Raw genomic sequence first — 26,814 nt, forward strand, 5'->3', positions numbered from 1 at the left:
CCAGTTCAGTTGCCCAATTAAACTTCGCAGTTGCACTTTTTCTATCTTTGAAACCATTGCACCTATTTGTGAAACTTGGCCATGACTAATTGCTATTGGGCTGATGCTTTCCAAATACGATTGCTGATGTAAAGTTGCCCCTAACTTAGTCTGTCCAATTTCCAGTCCAATATATTTAAATGCACCGGAAGCCTGACTTCCAACCCTGAATTCTTTCCTCAAACCAGAGATTACAATAGCTTCAAAATCACTAGTTCCACCCCACAGAAAATCATCGAGATGCATCATAAAAATGCCAGAAAGATTTCCTTTATAGTGCCAGGAAAACATTGCAGGATCTGCTTTCAACTGGCAACAGCCTAACTTTAACAAAACTGACCTTATCAAAAAATACCAGACTCTAGATGCATCATTTAATCCATATACACATTTGTTCAACTTCCCGAGTAACCCTTCTGTGTTAGCTGCTTCTTTAGGAGGACCGAAAAAAATGTCTCTCTGGAGGTGATGCTCCTGCAAAAAGGCAGCTTTTGTATCTATAGATTTGCATTCCCATGCCTTTGTGGCGAATGGAGCCAAGAAGATCTTTAAAATAACATTTCCTGCTGTCGGTGAATCTACCCTTAAATCCTGATCTTCTAAGTTTTCTTCAAATCCCCTTGCCACAAGCCTGGCCTTTGCCTTATAAGTTCCATCCGGAAGAACCTTTTCCATGCAAATCCATCTGTGGGATAGAGCTCTTTGTTCCCTATCCGGTACTTCCGTGTATACCCCAAATTCACTAAACTATGCAATTCTTGCTGTTTAGCTTCTTTGATAACTTTTTCATCTAATTTATTTGAAGCCACCAAAATCTCACATGCATGTGGGCTTCTACTCCTATTAGTATTCGTAGTCTTACTCATGTTCCGAGATCTTGAAAAACTACGTCCCCTCTCCCGCCTGGTAGCTTGTTCTGTACTGCTACTGCTTGATCTTTCCCTTCTGCTGTGGGATGTCCTTTCAATAGTTCTCGACCTTTTCCTGTGGACCTGTTCACTATCCGGTGTACTATCTGAACTGGCACTGCGTTTCTGTGCCCTCCATTTTTGAACTTCCTTTTCCCAATCCATTGTCTTGACTCCTTCCCCTGAATGTTGTACATTCAACCAATGTTTATACTTTCCAGTGGCCTTCCCTGCTCTACTAATAACAGTTGCATCCTTCCATTGACTAGACCCTTCAGGCAAGTATGTCACTTTTGTACCAACTTTTGGCAGTTGCCCTTTCGGACAAATGGCCTGTTCTAATTCATCAGAAGTGTTGTGTTCTCCACAGAAACCCTGCCCATATCAGTTAATTGGTCCTCATAGTTCTGTAACACATGCGTACCAGATGACTCTGGTTCCTCCTCATGTCTGTCTGCTCTGTCTAAGTTTGAAATTTTGTAATCTGTACCCATTATCCTTGATGAATGTACCCTAACAGTTTGATTACCATGTTGCAAAATAATTGTTTTGCCATCTATGCCTATGATCTTCCCTGGGCCTTTCCATTCATTAGAATTGTCTCTCTTATAGTATACCATGCCTCCTTGCTGAAAAGCGACATCTGATGGCCATACGTTATGTCTTAAAGCTCTGCGAATTCTTTCAGAGACTTCTGGTTCCAAAGAAGCTTTTCTACTGCGATGTAATGCATTTAAATGTTCAGCAAAACCAGAGCTAATTGTAGTCCCCTCCCAAGCTGGAGGCTGATCATCCAAAATGGACGGAATTTTAGGATTTCTATCAAACACTAATTGATAAGGACTATAGCCCCCAAACATCTGCAATGAATTCTTTGCATGTACTGCCTATGCTAAAGCTGAATTTAGGCTGCAATTTGGTCGATATGCCAAAATGTTCCGAAGCATGTCATCGATGACAGCATGATTTCTTTCACAGACACCATTACTAAATGGGCTTTCTGCAGCCGTATTCATAACTCTGATATTCATGTTTTCACACATATCCCTAAACTCATCATTAGCAAATTCTCCCCCATTGTCCATAAGGAATTTTGCCGGTGGACCCATTCCTGTCCCTATCCATTTTTCCACGATTTGATCCAGAATTACTCTCTTTTCTTTACTTCGTACAATCGTTGATTGACTAAATCTGGTTGCTAAATCTACAAAATGCTAAATAAATATATTATTTGCTTTATCCCAGATCTTAAGGTCCATGGCCATAATGTCGTTAAAATCCCTGGCCAAAGGTAGGGTTACTATCGGTCGTGCTGGTGTCCTTCTGTACTTCCTACAAACTTCACAGTGGTCACTAACCTGTTCTATCAGTTTAGTATAGTCGTTATCCCTTACCCCTGCATCCTTTAATACATTTTTCAGCCTCTGAGGAGACGGATGTGCAAATTGCCTATGCAGTTTTAATACCACAAGCTTTTTATCAGCCAAAGTCCCATTTTCAACTGCCATTAACACATCCTTAACCACTCTACTTGAAATATTATTTGTCAGTAATGGAATACAATAGTGTCCCGACTGTGTAAATTGTAAGTCCACCGTCTTTCCAAAAACTGTTACCTTATCCTGTTGCATATCCAGTTTCATGTGTGCTTTCTTCATCGACAGTCTGCTCAGAAGCAAAGGTATCTCACTTGATACAACATCCGTGCTAATGAAATGATTCACTCCGGCAATATTGCAAGGGACCACCACTCTTTTCAGCGACTTCAGAGTATTAGCATCCCCAAACCTGAAACTTGTGGAACTTTCAAATTCCTTAACCTTGTTACGATTTTCAGCATTCAAAGAGTCCAGTTAACATTTTAACCAGTCAATTCCACACACAGTAGATGTGCAGCCACTGTCCAATACAGCACAGTTGAAGGATTCTGCAACCAACACCCTCATTACCGGCGTAAAACTGCTTGTCAATAGGACAATGCCTTCTTTCTGGTCACTATCTTTTTCCTCTTCTGACTCTTCTGTGTCATGTGTCGCTTCAAACACTCTATCATAACGAGTTGGACAGTTGTAAGCATAATGGTATTGAGAGTCACATCGAAAACATCGATTTCTCATGCCCCGTCCATTTCTGAGGTTCATCTTCCTATTGTAGATTCTAACTGGGTTTCTGTCTTCATAATTTCCTTGTCTCGGTCTCCTTCTATAATTTTGAGCCCTGTTCGTAGCCATACGATTTTGCCATCCTGTTAGTGGTGTATCTTCCATATTCTGACTTATTGCAGGCTGACCTATTTGGGTCATCAGAGCCATCGGAATCGAATGCTTCCCCAGAAACCTTTGGAAAGCTTTTGGTCATCTGTTCGAATAAGGTATCCTTATCAGTAAACTGAGCTCTTGTCAAAACCAGGAGCCTATCCATGTTTCTCACTCTAGCACAGTCAAGTAATTTAAAGGCCAACACAGACCTTGGAAATTCCAGGTTGTGTTTTTGCAGCCTTTTATATAGTCTGCCAAATTCCATTATATAGTCTTCCATGGAGATATCCTCCATTTTCCGGAACTTATCAAAATCTGACCATGCTTCATATGCACTAAACAAGTCATCTTTCTTATAAATCTTATCCATATAATGTAATAAAGTTTCCAGACCTTCTTCTGAGTCTAACTCTTCCAATTCCAGCTCAGAAAGCACTTTGTTTCAGATTTTACTGCCATAAGGTAGAGAAAGAGCCAATGCCATACCTTGTTTTCTCTTTCCCAAAGCAGTTGCCTTAGTCCACATAACTACTGCACTTCTCCATTGGTGGTACGATTCCCTTTCAGAAAATAAGGGAGGATAGTCATAGCCAGCCATCTTTATCGTCGGTTCAGCCATATACCCCTTTTTTTTTTCTTTTCTCACTCACTCCTTGGTTTGATCTGGAAAGTTGTATCTTTCAACCCTTCACATTTACACAGCAACCATCCTCTGCTACCAATTGTTAGACATTTTAGTTGCTATGATACGAAGAGTCTAAAGTTCTGTTCCTTTTTCACAAACACACATTTATTTCCTTCTAACAGCCTTTGCACAAAACTCTCACTATACATCACCTGACAGAGGCCACCTGAAGCACCTTTACATATCAGTGTCAATTAATGGATACGTAACATAAATGAGACAACTAATTGCAATGTCTCTTAACCCATTACTTAACAAGTGTAGGAATCTCCTGTGGTTGTCCCCCACTCAAACAAGTATAACACTTTGGATACTGTTATGGGAAATAGACTATCAGGGGAAAACAGCAGCAGCCAGAGCAGTGGCACCACGACTGGCTCTGATGTTCAGCAGGGAGGGTCAAAGCGCAGAAGAGCAATAGTCATAGGGAACTCTATAATCAGGGGCACAGCTAGGTGCTTCTGTGAACGTGAAAGAGACTCCAAGATGGTATGTTGCCTCCCTAGTGCCAGGGTCCAGGATGTCTCCGAACGGGTAGCGGGCATATTGAAGGGGAGGGCAAACAGGCAGAGGTTGTGGTACATATTGGTATGAACAACATAGGCAGGAAGAGGGATGAGGTCCTGCAGCAGGAGTTCAGGGAGCTAGGTGGAAAAATAAAAGACAGGACCTCTAGGGTTGTAATCTCAGGATTACTCCGTGTGCCATGTGCCAGTGAGGCTAGAAATAGGAAGATAGAGCAGCTAAACACGTGGCTAAACAGCTGGTGTAGGAGGGAGGGTTTCAGTTCCTGGACCACTGGGAGCTCTTCCGGGGCAGGTGTAACCTGTATAAGAAGGACAGATTGCATCTAAATTGGAGAGGCATAAATACCTTGGCCGCGAGGTTTGCTAGTGTCTCACGGGAGGGTTTAAATTAGTATGGCAGGGGGATGGGTACCGGCCAGGTGATAGAAGTTTCAATAGGGGAGCATTTCGGGAACAGTGACCACAATTCAGTAAGTTTTAAAGTGCTGGTGGATAAGATAAGAGTGATCCTAGGGTGAATGTGCTAAATTGGGGGAAGGCTAATTATAACAATATTAGGCGGGAACTGAAAAACCTAGATTGAGGGCGAATGTTTGAGGGTAAATCAACATCTGACATGTGGGAGGCTTTCAAATGTCAGTTGAAAGGAATTCAGGACCGGCATGTTCCTGTGCGGAAGAAGGATAAATACAGCAAATTTTAAGAACCTTGGATAAGAAGAGATATTGTAGGCCTCGTCAAAAAGAAAAAGGAGGCATTTGTCAAGGCTAGAAGGCTGGGAACAGACGAAGCCCGTGTGGAATATAAGGAAAGTAGGAAGGAACTTAAGCAAGGAGTCAGGAGGGCTAAAAGGGGTCATGAAAAGTCATTGGCAAATAGGGTTAAGAAAAATCCCAAGGCTTTTTACATGTACATAAAAAGCAAGAGTGTGGCCAGGGAAAGGGTTGGCCCGCTGAAGGTTAGGGGTGGGAATCTACGTGTGGAGCCAGAGGAAATGGGCGAGGTACTAAATGAATACTTTGCATCAGTATTCACCAAAGAGAAGGAATTGGTGAATGTTGAGTCTGGAGACAGGTGTGTAGATAGCCTGAGTCACATTGAGATCCAAAAAGTTGGGCATCTTGAAAAATATTAAGGTTGATAAGTCTCCAGGGCCTGATTGGATCAACCCCAGAAAACTGAAGGAAACAAGACATGAAATTGCTGTGGCTTTGACAGACATCTTTGGATCCTCATTGTCTTCAGGTGATGTCCCCGAGGACTGGAGAATAGCCAATGTTGTTCCTTTGTTTAAGAACGGTAGGAAGGATAATCCAGGGAACTACAGGCCGGTGAGTCTTACGTCAGTGGTAGGGAAATTACTGGAGAGAATTCTTCGAGACAGGATCTACTCCCATTTGGAAGCAAGTGGTCGGATTAGCGAGAGGCAGCACGGTTTTGTGAAGGGCAGGTTGTGTCTCACTAACTTAACAGAGTTTTTCAAGGATATCACAAAAATGATTGATGCAGGTAGGGCAGTGGATGTTATCTATATGGACTTCAGTAAGGCCTTTGACAAGGTCCGTCATGGCAGATTGGTACAAAAGGTGAAGTCACACGGGATCAGAGGTGAGCTGGCAAGGTGGATACAGAACTGGCCAGGTCATAATAGACAGAGAGTAGCAATGGAAGGGTGCTTTTCTGATTGGAGGGCTGTGACCAGTGATGTTCCGCAGGGATCAGTGCTGGGACCTTTGCTGTTTGTAGTATATATAAATGATTTGGAGGAAAATGTAACTGGTCTGATTAGTAAGTTTGCGGTGGAAAGGTTGGTGGAATTGCGGATAGCGATGAGCACTGTCCGAGGATACAGCAGGATTTAGATCATTTGGAGACTTGGCCGGAGAGATGGCAGATGGAGTTTAATCCGGACAAATGTGAGGTAATGCATTTTGGAAGGTCTAATACAGGTAGGGAATATACAGTGAATGGTAGAACCCTCAAAAGTGACAGCCGGAGAGATCTATGTGTACGGTCCACAGGTCACTGAAAGGGGCAACACAGGTGGAGAAGGTAATCAAGAAGGCATACGGCATTGAGTACAAAAATTGGCAAGTCATGTTGCAGCTGTATAGAACCTTAGTTAGACCACACTTGAAGTATAGAGTTCAATTCTGGTTGCCACACTGCCAGAAGGATGTGGAGGCTTTAGAGAGGGTGCAGAAGAGATTTACCAGAATATTGCCTGGTATGGAAGGCATTATCTGTGAGGAGAGGTTGAATAAACACGGTTTGTTCTCACTGGAACGACGGAGGTTGAGGGGTGACCTGATAGAGGTCTACAACATTATGAGGGGCATAGGCAGGGTGGATAGTCAGAGACTTTTTCCCAGTGTAGAGTGGCGAATTACTAGGGGGCATAGGTTGAAGGTGCGAGGGGAAAGGTTTAGAGGAGATGTACGAGGCAAGTTTTTTACTGAGAGGGTAGTGGGTGCCTGGAACACGCTGCCGGAGGAGGTGGTGGAAGCAGGGCAGGGATGATAGTAACGTTTAAGGGGCATCTTGACAAATACATGAATCGGTCGGAAATCGATGGATACGGACCCCGGAAGTGTAGAAGATTTTACTTTAGGCGGGCAGGGACGATAGTGACGTTTAAGGGGCATCTTGACAAATACATGAATCGGATGGAAATCGATGGATACGGACCCCGGAAGTGTAGAAGAGTTTAGTTTAGACAGGCAGCATGGTCAGCGCAGGCTTCGAGGGCTGAAGGGCCTGTTCCTGTGATATACTTTTTTTTGTTCTTTGTTCTTTTTCTTTTGATCTTATCAGGACAAATGGAAATCCTCTATTATGTTGACAAGCAAGTGACACAGTTTCTCCAGTCCCATTGAGTTACCTTGTACGTTCTTTCTCAGTAATTACAAACCGAACTTCCTTGCGCAGTCCTTCATTTTAATTAGAATATGTACAATTTATTTGTGCACCTAGTTTGGAAAAATATCCCATCTGGAATAGTTCATAATGATGTCATTCCACCCAGGCACACTGTATGGTCCTAAAAGACAAAAATGTGGATATGCCTGAGAGACCTGGATTTCTCTGCATTACAGCAGGAATATTGTTTAAAACGCAGAACAATAACAGATTCTGTTCATGATCAAGCTATTGAAATATTCTAAAAGATATCCGAGTTATTTAAGTGATACTCTTTGAAATACTATTTATCGGCCTACTTGCATCCCTGTTGAATAGCATCTTTCAAAAACAAAATTTAAATTTCATCATCCCATTTTGGTGCGCAGCCGCAACATTTTTCTGTGTGTCAAAGCTCAGCAGCTGCCATTATTAACTTGACGTGGAGGCTTTGATTGCCACAGACAGCTGATGATCTACATAATGATGAATCTCAGTTATTCTGGCAGGCTTCCAAATGAACTGCGTCCACTGTAGTTTTCAGGCTGCTGCATTGCAACGAGCGTTGAAAGTCAATTAATTACCTTTTTTCGAAAAATCAAACTTCACTCATTCTCAGATCACTCAACTGTGTAATGGAAAAGGGAATGAAACAGACTGTGGTGTGCAGGAAGGGAATTACATGACAAAGTGAAGGATGGGCTTTGAAAAGCATTGCCAGCAAAGAAAAGATGCAATCGTGTTTATTGCTTTGGTGACGCTGTATCACAATTTTTTTTTGAATGCTTATTTTTTTTTACTTTCTTGAAAAATAAATTTAATAATCTTTATTGCCACAAGTACATTAACACTGCAAAGAAGTTACTGTCAAAAGCCTCTAGTCGCCACATTCCGGCGCCTGTTCCGGTACACTGAGGGAGAATTCAGAATGTCCAATTCACCTAACAAGCACGTATTTCGGGACTCGTGGGAGGAAGCCGGAGCACCCGGAGGAAACCCACGCAGTCACAAGGAGAACGTGCAGACTCTGCACAGACAGTGACCCAAGCCGGGAATTGAACCCGGGACCCTGGCGCTGTGAAGCAACAGTGCCACCCACTCTACTACCGTGCTGCCAACATACTCCTGTTCAGCTCCATTGTCCACAAATATTTTATCGACAAATATTTTCTGAAACTTGCGCACCTGAAGATTATGTTCGAGAGTGTAGGCCTGCAAAGATCCATAAAACCTTTCAATATCAAACGGTTATGATCTAGTGAACCCTCCGTGCATCAATTGTCAAGATTCCAAGATTCAGCTGGATGGCTGTTGTTGTCAAAATGTAGTTTAAACCTCAATTGAAGCTCAAATGGTTATGGAGAAAAATATGATGAGCTATTCCTAAAACTCATCCGCATGCATCAATCGGTGCTGTAATGGTCCTAATGCACATTATGCACTTTTGGGGGGGAAAGGATGGAATCTCTTATTCATTGTTCAAAAACTGCTCCATTTTACTGAGAGGTCAGCTTGGAGCAGTGAAAGTCTTCTTGGTTGAGTCAGAAGATTGTGGGTTCAAGCCCCACTCCAAAGATTTGAGCACAGAGTTAACCTATCCCGATGAACCAGTGTCGACCTAAAACATTGGATGGAATCTTCCGTACCCACCAGTGGTGGGAATTGTGGTGGGTGAACTTAATTTGGCGTGAGGCCAGAAATCAGTTTCCCAACGTCGGAATGAGCTGTCGGAACCGTTCTTGAGACTTTAAAGGCGGGTTGAGCTTTCCGGCACCTGTCAAGAAGCCCTTCGCATACATTAGCATGCCATGCATGTTCATTAAAAAGTCGCCTCACTGGAATTAACTTCCCGCACCAAATTAAGGCCCTGCCAGTGGGAAATGAGAGCATTCACTTTTATGACTGTACATAAATGACGTGCACCTGGTGAGCTTCACTTCTTCCACAATCGAGGTCAGTGGACACCGCTTTCGTCTTCTTCGGCACGCTCGTAACTTCACTCATATCAGATGCTGGTAGCACAATCTGCACCAAGGCTGGAAGGCAAGGGGTGGGGGTGGGGGGTTGATGTAGTGTGGAAGGGTTGAGTGGAGGCTGGAAGTGTGAGGCAGGGGGAGAAAGGTGGCTATTCCGGTGTTCCTTAAATATAGCGCCCAGACCTTTTAGTCCATGAGGTAATGGCGAGGAGTACGACTCCCTGCCCGTGCCCTCCACCAGATTTGCTGCTCTGCGTAGATGCATAAATAATAAGCTGAACATCGCATGATCGCATGTGTTCAGCTGTCCCAACCCCCTCCCCCCAGCGGGGAATACTCCCACTTCCAAGCCCATCATTATTTAGACTTCGGAATTGACGATTCCGCCCATTAATTCTATTTCGCTGTCCACAAACGCTGCTTGGTTTGCTGAATAATTCCAGCATTTTCTGTTTTTAGTTATGATTTCCTGCACCTGCAGAATGTCGTTTGGCATTGCACTTGATCGCTGGCCTTCTGTTTATATTTCCAACTCAATTCAAATCTTTGAGTTGCTGTCAAAATCAATATGATCTTCAAAACCAAATTTTGGCAGATTTTTAACATTAATTTACATAGAACATAGAACAGTACAGCACAGATAAGCACCAAATTGTTTTAAAATATATCTATACATCATTGATGTGAATCGTGCTAGGTCTGTATGGAATCTGCTGCTGATTACATCTTCCATTTTTGTAATATTTATAGTAAACAGCCTCCAGCTGAATTCAGAACAGAAGCAGAAATATTTCTACACTCAAGCATTTGTGAAGAAAGTACTATTCAGTATCCTGTCTTCTAATTCTGTGTCAGGATACCCTTAACATACTTAATTTTAAATTGTTTAAAATGTTCCTGATCTTAGGGTTTTCAAACCTAGTTAGTTTATCAATTGTTAATTAGTGCAAACAGAAAGGAAACGCACTGTAGTATTACAACCCCACAGGCCCCAAGTCCCAAAATAAGTGAATTAATCAATAATTTGTATATTGGTTCTGAGATCTTTGACCCTTGACTGTTCCAATGACTTACAAGCACCAGATTTGTAAGTGAAACACAAAACAAACTCTTTATTTAAAGCAATAAGAGAGTTAAGGCGTGCAATTATTATAATAGAATATCGGCCAGCTAACCTATTACCCTCTTCCCCTTTTCCCACCCCACAAACACACACAAGACAACCACACACAAGGGGTAGGAAAGGCTTAAAATGATCAGCATTAAAATGGAAGAAAGAGAGATGAGTGTCCTAGTTGCTGATATTGAAATCAATGCAGTCCGCCACCTTCCCAGGATGCAAAGTGCTGAAATCACCAGTTGAATTGCTAGCAAGGTTCTTCTAGCTGGAACTTTCAGGCTGGACTCTCAGGTTCTGGGATTCCCTCTGGGAAATCACTTTAACATGTATTACCCTGGGCCTTCATGCGGATGATCCACCTCTGGTCTGTTTAATTCTGAGTTACCTCCAGCAGATTATTATTAATAATAATAATAATCTTTTATTTTCACAAGTAGGCTTACATTAACACTGCAATGAAGTTACTGTGAAAAGTCCCTAGTCACCACATTCCAACGTCCACATGAGAGTTTAAGAATGTTTTCAAACTAAGCCACCCTCCCACCCCCCACCCCCACTCCCCACTCCCCCTCCCGTCCCTGCCTGCAGCTGGTGCTGGACTGTATTTTCCTGCAGATTTATCTGGTGATGCAGAGAGAAAAGCCTTTTCTTTAGGTCTTTAGAGAGAGAACAGAGCTGTGGCCCTCTGCCTTCTTGATCAAGATCGTAAACTGAAAGCAAGCACCTAGGCCCATAAAGGGAGGAACATTCCGGAATGATCAGCACCAACCAGAATTGAATGTTACATGAGATCTGGGAATTGAAAGTACCTTGTTAGCTGCCAGCCAAGTCCATCAAAATGTGGCATCACTGAGGCCAGAGCAAACAGCACATCTTGCCGCGGGTTTCTTTTTTTTAAAATTAGAGGTGAAGTCCATCTTAAAGGTATAGGCCCCAGTAATAATAATAATAATATATATAATTAATTATCCAGATATAAAAATTATAAAAGCCAAAATAACAGAAAATACGGGCAATACAAAGCGGAAACAAGATTTAAACAGTCGAAAAATGTATTCATTTGGAAAAATATAATGTCAAAAGCAATGGTTTAAAAGAGTCTAGTATTTGTATGTTTCCAGTCATCCCTATTTTTGTAACCTTCTCTAACCTGACAAACCGTGAGATTATTGCTTTCCTCCAGTCATGGCCATGTCCCTGATTTTCATCACTCCATCCTTGGCAGACTTGCCTTCAGCTGCCTAAGCCCAAAGCTCTGGTATCCTCTTCTTAAGCTCTCTTCTCCTTCATCTCTCTCCTTCTTTAAACCGCTCATTTTGGCCAGTTGTCCAAATATCTCTTTATGTGATTCAATGTCTAATTTTATTTGATGATGCTCCTGTGAAGTACCTCTGGACAATTTATTTACTATATTAAAGGCACAAATTGATACTGTTGCTGAAATGACCTGCTGACACTGGGGGCATCATTCTCCGACCCCCCCGCCGGGTCGCAGAATGGCCGTTGGCCGCCGTGAATCCCGCCCCCGTCCCCGCCGAAGTCTCCGGTACCGGAGATTGGGCGGGGGCGGGAATCGGGCCGCGCCGGTTGGTGGGACCCCCCGCTCAATTCTCCGGCCCGGATGGGCCGAAGTCCCGCCCAGAAATTGCCTGTCCCGCCGGCGTAAATCAAAGCTGGTATTTACCGGCGGGACCAGGCGGCGTGGGCGGGCTCCGGGGTCCTGGGGGGGGCTCGGGGCGATCTGACCCCGGGGGGGCCCCCACAGTGGCCTGGCCCGCGATCAGGGCCCACCGATCCGCGGGCGGGCCTGTGTCGTGGGGGCATTCTTTCCCTTCCGCCTCCGCCATGGCCTACACCATGGCGGAGGCGGAAGAGACTCTCCCCACTGCGCATGCGCCGGAAACTGGTGGCAGCCGCTGACGCTCCCGCACATGCGCCGCATTTCCGTGCCAGCTGGCGGGGCAACAAACGCCATTTCCGCCAGCTGGCGGGGCAACAAACGCCATTTCCGCCAGCTGGCGGGGCAACAAACGCCATTTCCGCCAGCTGGCGGGGCGGAAATCCCTCCGGCGTCGGCCTAGCCCCTCAATGTTGGGGCTCGGCCCCCAAAGATGCGGAGCATTCCGCACCTTTGGGCCGGCGCGATGCCCGTCTGATTGGCGCCGTTTTTGGCGCCAGTCGGCGGACATCGCGCCGTTGGGGGAGAATTTCGCCCTGGGTTAGTTTCCATCATTACACAGGCAATGTACAGTTTTGTGTTTCCAGCAATTGTCTTAACTCCTCCACTCCATCTGTATGGTCAGGTGACTTGCCCAACATTCAGTACTGGATGACTTTCAACTTCTTTCAGCTAAGACTGTGGAGACCAAAGTAATTGTCAACAAGTGCAGCCACAAACTCCTCTCACCAGCCATTTTGCCTCAGATTAAGCCAGACATGTTTGACCTAACACCACATTTACTCTATCATAAGGACTACCAACCTCCACCTCTGGTTCATCATCTGCATTAGGACTGATCTCATACATCAGCTTCTAAAACCTCAGTGCATAGCCTCATCACCTCCAAGCTCCATTTTTCCTTTTCTTGCCTTGTTGTCCACCCATTATCCACGCCTTATGAACTCTTCTTCATTCAAAGCTTTATTGCATGTATCCTAATCAGCACCAAGCCCTGCACAACTATATCCTTGTTATGGATACAGATTTCCATCCTGCTGCCTTCAATTTAAATTTTTTGTCCTTGCCTTTAAATCCCATTATGGTTTCAACCATCCCTATCTCCATAATCTCCTGCTATTAACCTCCCTCTCCCCCTCACACAACCACCACCAACCCCCCACACTAATGCTGCAGGATCCCCATTCCTCTGAATTTGCCTGTTTTAACCCTCAGCTCTCTTCACACCACAGCTGATAACTTTATTTTAGCCACCTTAGTCTGATTCTCTCGAATTGCTTCCTTAAACCTTCTCCTCCATGTCACTTTTTGGAATTGACCTCTCTGATCAACTGTTTGGTTATTCTCACCAACTTATTCTTTGGTTTTGCGTCCTCATGCGCCTGTATAGTTGTGCCCTGAATTAGTTATATAGATTAAATGTATAAAAGTAGGTTGCTGCCATTTTATACCACAAGACTGACTTAATTGAGAGGCCATAAATGTCCTCCTAAGCTTCCACTCAGCTCTCATTCTAATTCTCTGTCCCCTATCACTTTGACCTCTCTGTTGATCTTCTAAGCTGTTCTAATGAAGCTCAAGGTCAGCTCAATGAACAGAACTACATCTTTCAACTAGGCACTTTACCGACTTCTGGAGTCATGTTATTATTCTGCAGCAGCAGTTGGTAATGATTCTGCTCAATCACTTAAACCTTCTCAAGACCGTCTTTGTTTCTTTACCATCTATACCCATGACAATCTCCGACTGCCTTGCACCATCAACCCCTTTGTTATTTCATCTTTCCTGCCTTCCACCTTGTCTTCTTTTTTTCCCTACCCATTTTCCCATGAATGGCTTTGTAGGGAACTTCCACCGTGGCGGTGTTCCCATGTGTCTGCTGCCTTTGTCCTTCCAGATGGTTGTAATAATAATAATAATCATCATTTATTGTCATAAGTAGGCTTCAATTAAGTAACTGTGAGAAGCCCTAGTCGCCACATTCCGGCGCCTGTTCGGGGAGGCCGGTACGGGAATTGAACCTGCACTGCTGCCATGTTCTGCATTGCAAGCCAGCTATTTAGCCCAGTGTGCTAAACCAGCCCCTTCGTGTTCATGGTTTGGAAGATGCTGCCTTGGCGAGTTCCTGCAGTGCATCTTGTAGATGGTACATGCTGTGGCTACTGTGCGTCAGTGGAGGAGGGAGTGAATGTTTGTGGATGGGGTGCCAATCAAGCGGGGTGCTTTGTCCTGGATGCTGACAAATTTCTTGAGTGTTGTTGGAATTGTACTCATCCAGGCAAGGGGAGTACATGTGATCACACTGACATAAGGTAACTTCAAAGATGTTTTGCTTGAAAATTTACACTGTGACACAAAATAGACTGTCTGACAAGTCTAATAATAAACAAGAAGAGTATTTATAATGATAAACGTACATGCTAGTTGATTGATAGGTACAGCGCAGTGATGCATCAAAATGATGACATCTCCATGGCAAACAATTTGTAAAATTGCAAAAGAAGTCAGTTTTATTTTCTAATTATATCTTATAAAAATGGAAAATGTGGACTGCAATTTATAAAGAGAATGTGCCAGTCTAATGAAGAAAACAAATGAATTTCATTTCCATTATTAAAAATATCACAGCTCCCCAGGGTCCTTATTGGGAAGATTCAATGAATAATTGAGCAATAGTGACGAGGAAAGTTCAATTCATTGGGTGTGCTAAGTTAACTGTTCAGGAATAAGGGTGTTATAAAGTTGGTCTCAGAGAAAGAAAGAGAAAAAATACTCCTCTTCTGACTACCCTATAGCCACCATGGATGTCAGGATAAAAATAGAAAATTCTGGATAAACTCAGCAGGTCTGGCAGCACCGGTGGAGAAAGAAACAGAGTTTAACATTTCTAATCCATATGATCCTTCTACAGAACTGGGAAAGGAATAGAAATGTGCTTATATACTTGAAGAGGGGGGTGCAGAATGGGAAGTCAGAGATGTGTCACAGTTGAGGAGAGAGTGACCAAAATGACAAAGATAGAATAAAATGTTCCCCTTAGTAGAGGGACCAATAACCAGGAGGTGTAGATTAAAGGTAAGGGGCAGGAGATTTTGAGGGGATTTGAAGAAAATCTTTTTCACCTTCAGGGTGGTGGGAATCTGGATTCACTGCTTGAATGGGTGATAGAGGCGGGAACCCTCACAACATTTAGGTGAGCACTTGAAACGCCATAGCATGCAAGGCTGTGGGCCAAGTGCTGGGACATGGGATTAGAATAGATAGGTGCTTGATGGCCAGCACAGATGTGATGGTCTGAAGGAGCTCTTGCTGTGTTGTAAACACTATGATTTAGATGTTATGGACATAAGACAAAGGGACTGTTAATGGTACCATTAGGGACTGAAGAGTGTTCATAAGGGCAATGGTAGGAGAGCAGAATATGTTAATAGGAAAGCAAAAATAATTGCTTAGTGGGAGCAAACCTGAATAACAAGGGACAGTGCCCATGTGGGGGAGGGATGGGGTGTGTTGAGACAGGTCAGGGAAACTGAATACAGTAAACAAAAGTGGGGAGTCAAGATGAAGAGGAAAGTTCACAGTCAAAGCATGTGATTAATAACATTTTTTATCCCGCTTCTGTTCTGTAGAACAGTCATCTGGACCCGCGATGTTAACTGCGTTTCTCTCTGCACAGATGCAGCCAGACCTGCTGAGTTTACCCAGTATTTTCTGTTTTTATTTCAAATTTCCAGCATCTGCAGTATTTCGCTTTTATATGGATGTCAGGATGCCTGGTGAAGATCAATTGAACCCAATTGTCTCAATCAATAGAAATCCTGACAGACAAATATGTTGTAGGTGTTATCACAGAAAGAATATTTGCAAAAATTTTGACCTTCAAATTTAAGAATATTTGCACATGAACAAGGTTTAATCTGCCCTTAAGGGAAAAAGAAGCATTCACAATGTTGAACTCAAGCATTGACTGACATCACAAGCCCAATGTAAAATCACACAAGAGAAAGTACTGATCAGGGTCAGCAATAAAACAATTTCCTGTACATGTTAGCAAATAGAAAATCTCAGCACACAGCAACTTCACATCAACCAGTTATGAATCCTTGCTAGATGTGTATAATTTTAAATATATATATTTAGACTACCCAATTCATTTTTTTCCAATTAAGGGGCAATTAATGTGGCCAATCTACCTATGCTGCACATCTTTGGGTTGTTGGGGTGAGACCCACACAGACTGCTGCCCCATAGCACCAAGGACCCGGGTTCGATCCCGGCCTCGGTTCATTGACCGTGTGGAGGTTTTACATTCTCTCTGTGTCTGAATGGGTCTCACCCCCACAGCCCAAAGATGTGCAGGGTAGGTGGATTTGCCACGCTAAATTGCCTCTTAATTGGAAAAATTAAATAAATAGACCAGCATAGCTGAACTATTAAGATATCAATATAAATATTAAATTATTGATTTTACTATTAGGGCTCCTTTCTATTTTTGCCTTCTACAGTAAGTACCAGTAAGGATGCAAAATCATGGTCCAGTAACACAGGCTGCAACCTATTAAGAGTATCTTTGTTGAATGCGCCACATGGAAACTAGGCCCTGGAATGTCAGATCAAGTATTTTGTATATTAGATCCCAATTCATTGATACTTATGAAGTGCTGCCAATTGCAGTTATGAATCATTGACCTATGCTTGGCACAATGCACCAGAAAAATTGAATAGTTGTTGTTAACCTGATGTGACATGCTGTCATTGCCAAACAAAACTCCCATAGCAAAATGTACTCTTGGTATAGTAAAAGGAAAGACATGCTGAAGGTCAGTAATGGCCAAAAAGCATGATGACACAGTTCAGTCTTGTCGGGGCATCTTCTGTCTCTGTCGTTAAGTAATTATTCTATGGTCTCGTGGTAATTAAGGAAGTGTCAACAACCTGACAAGCACATCCAATATGACTGAACTGCATCAAAAATGCATTTACCATTGTTGATTTAATGCAGTCGAATTATATTAAGGTACAACCATCACATTGAATAATAGCAAAATTTTAAAACTGAATTTTCACTTAACATCTACAGGAATGTTTTGTTTGCATAGCTCATTACTTAGCTTTACTCAAATGCATAAAATGAGCAGATGTTATAGTAGATATTGTGGTGCAATGATTAAGATTTCTCTATTCTCAGGCTTTAGCAGTTATGTATAATATGTACAATGTATAATTGGGAAGTAGGGTAGGATTCGGGTGATGACGTTTGGGGGCAGTGTCAGGGGGCAATTTCGAGGGCAGTACTGGGGAGGTTCCCTGTGTCCATAGGGGTGGGATCCCTGTATCCGTTGTGTATGGGGGGGGGAAGGGGTTCCTCATGTCCATAGCAGGGGATTCCCCGTGTCCATGGGGAGTGGGGGGGGGGGGGATTGTTTCCTTTATCCATGGGGGTATGGAGGCTCCCTGTGGGGGAGCTCTCCGTGCCCGTGGGGGAAAATCCATTCTTTTCTTTGCACTTTTTTATTAAAAGGGTTAAAGGATCTCTTTAAAGCCAAGTTTGCTGGCAGGACCTCCTGAATAATTTTTAACTAAGTGTCAAAAATCATGGCAGAATAAGCCGGTCGCAGAGTCGGAAAACAGTACACTGCTTTTCTGCCTGAGTTAACACTTAATTTTAAAATTTCCAATTCAGGGGCAATTTAGCATGACCAATCCACCTACCTTGCATATCCTTTGGGTTGTGGGGGTGAGACCCACACAGACACAGGGAGAATGTGCAAACTCCACATGAACAATGACCCATGGCCGGGATCGAACTCGGGTCCGCGGCGCTGTGAGGCAGTAGTGCTAACCACTGCCACCATGCAGCCCGTACAGCTACAACATTGGTATCTACTCTGTCATGTGGTCAGATGTGGAGATGTTCGCTGATGACTGCACAATGTTCACCACCATTCCCTATTCCTCAGACACTGAACCAGTCCAAGTGCAATAGCTCGGCTTGGGCTGACAAATGGCAAGTGACGTTTGCACCACACAAGTGCCAGGCAATGACCATCTCCAATAAGAGAAAATCAAACCATCGCCCCCTGACATTCAATGTCATTACTATCACTGAATTCCCCACTATGAACATCCTGGGGGTTACCATTGATCAGAAACTGAACTGGACTAGCCACATTAATACTGTGGCTACCAGGGCAGGTCAAAGACTAGGAATCCTACGGTGAGTTATTCACCTCCTGACCCCCCCCCCCCCCCCCCCACCACGTGCCCCCCCCCCCCCCCCCAAAGCCTGTCCACCACCTACAAGGCACAAGTCAGGAGTGTAATGGAATACTCTCAACTTGCCTGGATAAGTGGCGCTCCAACACTCAAGAAAATCTACACCATCCAGGACAAAGCAGCCTGTTTGATTGCTCCCCCTTCCACAAGCATTCACTGTTGTGTGTACTATCTATAAGATGCACTGCAGGAACTCAGCAAGGCTCCTTAGGCAGCACCCTCCAAACCCATGGCCACTACCATCTAGAAGGACAAGGAGAGCAGACACATGGGAACACCACCACTTGGAAGTTCCCCTCCAAGTCATTCACCATCCTGACTTGAAAATATATCGCTGTTCCTTCACTGCCTCTGGGTCAAAATCCTGGACCCCCCTCCCTAATACACAGTACCTACACCACATGGATTGCAGCAGTTCAAGAAGGCAGCTCACCACCACCTTCTCAAGGACAAATAGGGATGGACAACAAAGCTGGCCTTGCTCGCGAAGTTCACATCCTGTAAAAATTAATTAATGAAAACCTTTAACCATCACCCATTGTCATTTAATTTATCCTGCTTTCCACCCTCTCCTCGACCTTGTTGTTTCCTCCTCAGGATTTTATAAGCTCTTGGGGAAGGTTTGGGAGGCAGGTGGGATGGCACTGGAAAGCATCTAGAAGGCAGCCCAATGTCATCTCCCAGCCCCCCACTCCTCCCACTACAGCATATTAGCAACAGAGAAAACATGGCTGTTGCTGGGCAGCCAACTGTGCCAGCTAAGTGCCATGTTAAGGTCTACCACCAACTGCTACCTTCCCCAGGCATTCTACCATTAACAGGAGGGGCCACCAAAGAAAGGGGGGACTGCCAGGTGAACCTTGGCTCCCCCAGCAGGTTCCCACAGTGGGAGGGGCGGAGGGTGACTTCATTTTGGTTGATCCATGGCCCAAAGGAGGGGCCCCTGGGCAGTAACAACCACCCTTGTGGCTATGAGAATGGCGCTGGTACATCTCACCCACCTACTCTGATCGCCAGGGCCTGCCTGCCTGATCCAATCGATATAGGAAAAAGAACTTAGCATGTCTTCATGGCCACCTCCACATGGGGGCACCTGATCCTCCTTCTTGCATCCTCTCATTGGGCCAGCAGCAGCCTGTTAATTAGCCGCCATCTGTGAAATGCCACCCTGGGTCCTGCTGCCCGGCAGCACATGGGTCAGGTCCTGATTTTGGTTCCAGCAGTGAGATTTCTTATCTTGTGAGAAAATTCCAGCTGTTAACTCAAGCTCTCTCTCCACTGGTGCTTCAGCATTTACTGACCTTTGTTTCAGATTTCCAGCATCTGTAGCATTTTGCTTTTGTTGTACTCTGTAGGATCCTCCTTAGCAGGACTGTCATTCTTTTGATACCGAATAAAAAGAAACACAAATTTTGAACAAAAACTATCCCCAGCCACAACTGAACTTCTTTTCCACTTGAGTTAAATGCTCCAGTATTATTATTTTTATTTTAAAATAAATTTAGAGTACGCAATTCATTTTTCCAATTAAGGGGCAATTTAGAGTGGTCTATCCACCTACCCTGCACAACTTTGGGTTGTGGGTGTGAGGCCCACGCAGACACGGGGAGAATGTGCAAACTCTACACGGACAGTGACCCAGAGCCGGGATCGAACCTGGGACCTCGGCGCCGTGAGGCAGCAGGGTTAACCCACTGCGCCACCGTGCTGCCCAATGCTCCAGTATTACTGGTGGCCGTTGAAGTTTTCACAATTTATTTAGCAGTGTTAAAAGGACAGTAGACTAAATTCCAAAAGATTGTGTTTTATAATTTATCCTGGTTGGAGGAGTAAAAGAACTTGAATTTCCTGGGTGCAGGGTCCCTCAATCTACACGGGACCCTCCCCATTAGTCAAATTAACATCCAGGCCCTCATCAGCAACTTCCCCCCTCCCACTTATTCGGAGGAGATTTTACTGCCAACCATAGACTGACACAAGGCGTCTCCTGTAATAAGTGGGCCCAGCCACCATATTTGCGGCCGCAGTGTATTAAATACAGACCGGTATTTCTTCATTTGCAGTCTCTTCTTCCTCTTGGACAATAGGCTCCCACATCAGTTCTTGACCAGGTGCCAGTTCTTGGGTATCTGAAAGGATAAATGTACAAGGGTACTATTGGCATCAGTGAAAGCAGGAAAAGCAATAGGTAAATGCTCACACCATCTTCACCATGAGGGTGAAGTGGGATGTGAGAAGGTGATTCAGTAAGAATATATAATTATCCCCTGTAGTTTGAGCCCCCTGTGTCCGCCATGATCTTCTCTTTTTTCCTTATCCAATCCTGTATATCCCTTGACATCCAGGGGTCTCTGGAATTTTTGGTGCCACCCTTTACCTTTATGGAAACATGATGACCCTGTACTCATTCAATTGCCACTGCTCCCTGCTGATTTTCCTGTAAGTAGCTTGTCACAGTTTACTTTGGCCATATCCTGTCTCACTGTATTAAAAACAGCCTTCCTCCAATTCAGAACCTTTATTTCCAGTCTATCTTTTTCCTTTTCCATGATTACCTTAAATCTTTCCAAATTATGGTCACCATCACCAAAATGCTCCACCATGTCACTTCTACTACCCGCCAGGCTTCATTCCTTTGTTATGACACCCTGGGCTAGTGCAGCTCCATGTGCCCAGAGTCACAACACAAGTGAATTACCCAATAAAAATACCCAAAGTTTTGGCCCTTTGCTGCCCAATAATTACCGTCGCCAGATTTGTAAGTTTAAACACAATTACTGTTTATTTATAACAAGAACTATCATGAAATATGCAGTAAATACAACTGGTTAATGACAAGCCAATACGTACTACCCGCTTTAATAACCCACAGACACAAGACAGACAAACACAGAGGGCTGGAAAGGGGTAAAGAAGTATTTGCTTCAGATGATGGCTTTTTAGCACCCTTTCTTCGCAGCACTCAAGATTAAAGTCCTTGGATTGCAGTTGGTCATGGATTTCTTTGGGAGAGTCATTCATTCATTCATTCATTCATTAAGGGGCAGCACGGTAGCATGGTAGTTAGCACAATTGCTTCACAGCTCCAGGGTCCCAGGTTCGATTCCCCGCTGAGTCACTGTCTGTGCGGAGTCTGCACGTTCTCCCCGTGTCTGTGTGGGTTTCCTCCGGGTGCTCCGGTTTCCTCCCACCGTCCAACGATGTGCAAGTTAGGTGGATTGGCCAAGCTAAATTGCCCTTAGTGTCCAAAATTGCCCTTAGTGCTGGGTGGGGTTACTGGGTTATGGAGATAGGGTGGAGGTGTGGACTTGGGTAGGGTGCTCTTTCCAAGAGCCGGTGCAGACTCGATGGGCCGAATGGCCTCCTTCTGCATTGTAAATTCTATGTAATTCAGGGTGCCTGTAGTTTAGAAAATGTAGTACTCACAGGCAGCAGGCTTCCTGGTGAGACACCTTGGGCGGGATTCTCCGTCCCGTCACACCAGATTTCTCACACGGGATTCTCCGTTTCGCTGGCTTGTCAATAGGGTTTTCCATTGTGGGGCAGCCCCACATCATCGGGAAACCCTCGGGCTGCTGGCAAAACGATGAATCCCGACAGAGGAGAATTCAGCCCCTTGTTTCTCATCAAACTGATCCTTTAGCTCGAAGACCACATTCAGGCCTCTATCTTTCTGGAGAGACACTTTATTTCACATCCTAGTTTGCTCTCAGCTCATGTTTGACTTCAGGCTCTGCTGTTTCGAGAGTACAGCACCCATAAGCTTTCTGGAGAGAAGGTCACTCCTGACAATGGCCTCTGGAGAGTATTAACTGGATCTTTTTGCTGAGGGTTCATTGGATCGCTAGTAGGATACCAGAATCAAAAGTGAAATTAAATTCAAGCCTGGGCAATCTGTAAAACATATCAGTGCGATTTGATCCGGTCACCACCTGTTACCGGGAAGAGCGCAGCCTTTTATGCCAATTCATTGGTCACCAGACAATCAACCAAACTGAGTCCTCACTGATGCTGCCCAGTGTGCAATCACCAGTTTAATCCAGCACACCCTCTTGGATTCTTCTGTTTGAAAGGTCCAGGTTTCTTCTAGGTTGCTTGCCTTAAAGTGAAATGTCTAGCAATCATCCATAGATCAAAAGTGCAACAGCAAAATAAAAAGGGAACTAAGGGAATAAATAGGGAATAACACCCAAAAATAACACCCTAAAATTAGATCATGAACCCCCCTTTCTCTTGTAGGTCTTTCTACATGATAGCTCAAAAAGCTCTCCTGGCTGCACTTTAAGAATTCCACCCTCTCTAAGCATTTTACACTTTGCCTATCCCAATTAATATTGGGGTAGTTGAAATACCTTACTATCATTACCCGATTATTTTTACATTTCTCTGAGATTTGTCTGCATATCTGTTCTTCTACCTCTCCCTGTTTAGAATAAAGAACAAAGAACAATAAAGCACTGGAACAGGCCCTTCAGTCCTCCAAGCCTGTGCCGGTCATGATGCCACCCTTGGTAAAAACCCTCAGCACTTACTTATGCCGCATCCCTCTATACCCATCCTATTCATGTATTTGTCGAGATACCTTTTGGACGCTGTTAATGTATCTGCTTCCATAACCTCCCCTGGCAACGCGTGCCAGGTACTCACCACCCTCTGTGTAAATAACATGCCTTGCACGTCTCCTCTAAACTTTGCCTCCTGGTGACTGACCCCTCCACCCCGGGAAAATGTACCTGTCCATCCACTCTATCCATGCCCCTAATAATCTTGTAGACCTAGATCAGGTTACCCCTCAATCTCCGTCGTTCTGATGAAAACAGTCCGATTCTATTCAGCCTCTCTGCATAGCTAACACCCTCCAGACCAGACAACAACCTGGTAAACCTCCTCTGCACCCTCTCCAATGACTCCACATCCTTAGAGGCCTATAATACCCTCCAAACAATGTTATTACTCCCTTTTTGTTTTTAAGTTCCATCCATATGTCTTCAATTGAAGAGCCTGTTAAGATATCATCCCTCCTCACTGCAGCAATTGATTCTTTGATCAATATACCAAGACCAACCCCCCCCCCCCAAACACAGTCTCGTCAGATTGCACTTTGTCTTTAAGCGATGCAGGCTAACTTCAAGTCATGCACACTAGTTTCAAGTGCACAACTACCTTGCATCAAGCTTAGCGCTGGGCTAAAACATGCACTACTGTCATTAGCAGGCAGCGCCAAGTTGCATCATTGCAATCGTATATGGGTTATCGCATTTGCGGTCCCTGTGCCCAGATAACAGCCTAATTCAATCTTTCCCCCTAGATTTTAATAGAGTTGGCTTTGTAATAGTAAATGGAAGAAAGCATTCCTCTGCAATGCCACTGTAAATAAATAGAAATTACCATGTCTGATGGAAATCTAGGTCAATTCGATCCATTTCAGGATGTGACACAATTAGTGTGGAAGCAGAATTTGCCCAAATTGAATGGGTTAACAGACTCTGCTATAGTATCCCAGCTGCTCCTGAACGTACTGCCTTTCTTCCTCACCTCAGCTATCAGCTTCTCATTCTGTTTTTAGGCTCAGCAGTTCTCGCCACCTTACCTACCAGATTTCCTCTGTTACACCTGCCTGCACTAGAAGCAACAGAGCCAGAAGTTAAGAAGGAAATTGCTACTCGGGGGGCTTGGGGGGGGGGGGGGGGGGGGGGGGGTAAACAAAATGGTGACAGTCAGGAAAGGGCAAAGACATGCATTGTAGTTAATTTGAGCAGAAACAAACAGCTATTTTGTACCTCAGAGCCATACAGGATAATTCCATGAACCAGCAGACAACAATTTCATGGGTTCCAGCATCCTGAATGCATTCATAATATTCTTGAAATATATATTCTATATATATGTGTGTATGTATATAATATATTTGTTTTCTGAGCTATTTATCTTCTGTGAGTATTACAACTTAAAGTCTTATTGCAGCTGTTCAAACAAACTGTCAAATTTTATTCAACATTGAACCTTTCACGCATTTCTAAAAGGAATTCTTGCTAGATAATTCAATGGAGATTTTTAAAATGCTTGACAAAATTGATTAATTGAGATATCTAATTTTAAGTATTTTTCTATTTTAAATCCATTTCAGTGACCATGCAGACAAAGAAACATTCGCACATCAATCTATTTAAAAACATTCCGAAGCATTTTAAACACAATGAATTGTTTTGGAGTGCAGTGATTGCATTACAGGGGTGCATTAACATTTTTTAAAGTGCCAAGTTGAAAATTGTGTATCATGCTGAATCTGCGATGTTTATACGATAATTGGTATTATGAGCAAATAAGAAAACAAACTTTCTAGTGCTTTGGAAAAAATATGCTTCCCATTTTTGTGCGTATTCATTTATGTTTGAATTTTGTCACCATCTTTAATTTGTGAATACTGTTTGGGAATCACTGCACAGCAAGCATGACTTTTGAGAAGAAAATGTCAGTCGGAAACATTTCAGTATCTGTGCACAGCTGATGCAGAAGACACTGATTTTATGCTCCATGACCTATAGCTGACTCCATTTGTTAGGCATGTAACTAGTTAGTGAAGTGGAAAATGATGCTATACACTTAATAGTCTGAAGTGGGACTCTAGAGATGCGCTATGCCTCAGATGAACAACAGAACATTTTATCCATTATTCTCTTCTCCGCCACTTTTTTATTCCCCGTGTATTGAGCTAATAAACCAAGTGCATAGCATTATCATAAAAGATTATTTTGTTTTCCGCTATCAGTGTTGCAAAATACTGCGTTGTTATATTTATTTTAAGCAAGCAGACTTGATCTCCTATTAACAATAATCTCCTAGGATTGACAGTTGGCTAGAAAAATACAATCCCACCCCAGGCATTTTATATGCAAGTCTCTTTTGGAGCTAGGGACTGAAAAGACAATTTAATTTTTGTGTGGAATGCCAGAAATGCTCGTCATATGGTGCATTTTATTTATTTTGCAAAAATACATATTTTAATGAAATATTAACTTAATGAAATATCACTTAACCATTATGAATATTGTGCACTATTTATTAAGATTTGTACTAACATATTGACATATTAAGTATATGGAATAGCCTTTTACTGTAGCAGTTTCACAATAGTCTTAAAAATGAAGGACACAACACTTCAAAAATTCCACGAAAAGGTACTCAGCTTATTTTAAAATCAATTAGCATCAAATAAAGTATCTATGTGTTCCATCTACATGCCACCTATATAGTAATGAAATATTCCTAAGTGGTGGGGAGGATGTCAGTAGGGTCTGGGAAAGGGAAAAGGTTAGGGTTGAAGATTGAACAACGGAAGGTTCAAAGAGATTTTGAGCAGGTTCTAAAGTGTAATATGAGGTGTAAAAACCAAGAATTTGAGAAGAGGTTTACATAGTAAAGCTGTGATAGCTGAAAGCTACCTACCACCTATCGCAAACAAATTGATCATGGGGTGGGAAAATTTGAGGGGGTGGGGAAATTTGGGGGTGCTGGGGGGAATCTGGGTAAAAGAGGAGGTGAGGATGAGGGAAAGAGGTATGTTTGAAAGCCCAGACTTAGAGGGTACAAGATGGAACATTTTCACAGGAAGGGTCAACATAGAAATGGACCTTGTGGCGCATTGGTCTGATCTTTTTATGAGTGAGCTCCCACATCCAATTTAATTCTCCTGCTTGTTGTCCAGAACTACATGCATTAAATTTTCCAAGTACTGTTTAATTCTGCTTTTAAATGATTTTACAAACTGTTTCAATAATGGTATATAGCAGAGAATTCCACATCCTAATTGCACAACTGGAGTAGTGGAATAAAACGGTGATGGACCTTCTAAATTAGAACAAATACTTATACTGAATAAATAGTGTGCAGGTTTACTTACATATGGCATATGGTGCAGTGGTTAGCACTGGAACTGCGGCGATAAGGACCCAGGTTCGAATCCCGGCCCTGGGTCACTGTCCGTGTGGAGTTTGTACATTCTCCCCGAGTCTGCGTGGGTTTCACCCCCACAACCCAAAGATGTGCAGGTTAGGTGGATTGGCCGAGCTAAATTGTCCCTTAATTGGGAAAAAAATAATAATTGGGTACTCTAAATTTATATTAAAAAGATTTAAAGAAAGGTTTACTTACATATTCTATGGAGGGAGAGTAGGTATGTTCATACATAGCTGTAAAAACAGTACAGGCATGATAATGACAGGAATGTGTCAACATGAATTCAGATGGATGACCTAAATATGCAGTTAACACCAATTGAACGTTTGCTTAAATTAATTGATTCATCAGGAACTATGTGCATCCAGAACAGTGAGGTGAAAAACAATATGTGGTGTTTCTGTCTTTTCATTTATACCTAAATAAACTGCAAAAGGTTGCCATAGAAATTGGGATTATCAGTACATTTGTTTATTTGAAGATTAAAGTTGCC

General features: G+C 43.4%; 1 long non-coding RNA gene across 1 annotated transcript in view; it reads right to left on the minus strand.

The window, feature by feature from the left end:
- LOC140428833 (uncharacterized) overlaps positions 1–26,437 on the minus strand; it is a 33,158-nt gene extending 6,721 nt beyond the window's left edge. The window contains exons 1-3 of the long non-coding RNA XR_011948917.1: positions 26,266–26,437; positions 20,409–20,494; positions 19,667–19,745 (exon numbers count right to left, since the gene is read on the minus strand). This is a non-coding gene — a long non-coding RNA (uncharacterized lncRNA). The remainder of the gene's footprint in view (positions 1–19,666; positions 19,746–20,408; positions 20,495–26,265) is intronic.
- Positions 26,438–26,814: the final 377 nt, after the last annotated feature.

Source organism: Scyliorhinus torazame, chromosome 8 (genome assembly GCF_047496885.1).
Source record: "Scyliorhinus torazame isolate Kashiwa2021f chromosome 8, sScyTor2.1, whole genome shotgun sequence".
Lineage (NCBI taxonomy): Eukaryota > Metazoa > Chordata > Chondrichthyes > Carcharhiniformes > Scyliorhinidae > Scyliorhinus > Scyliorhinus torazame.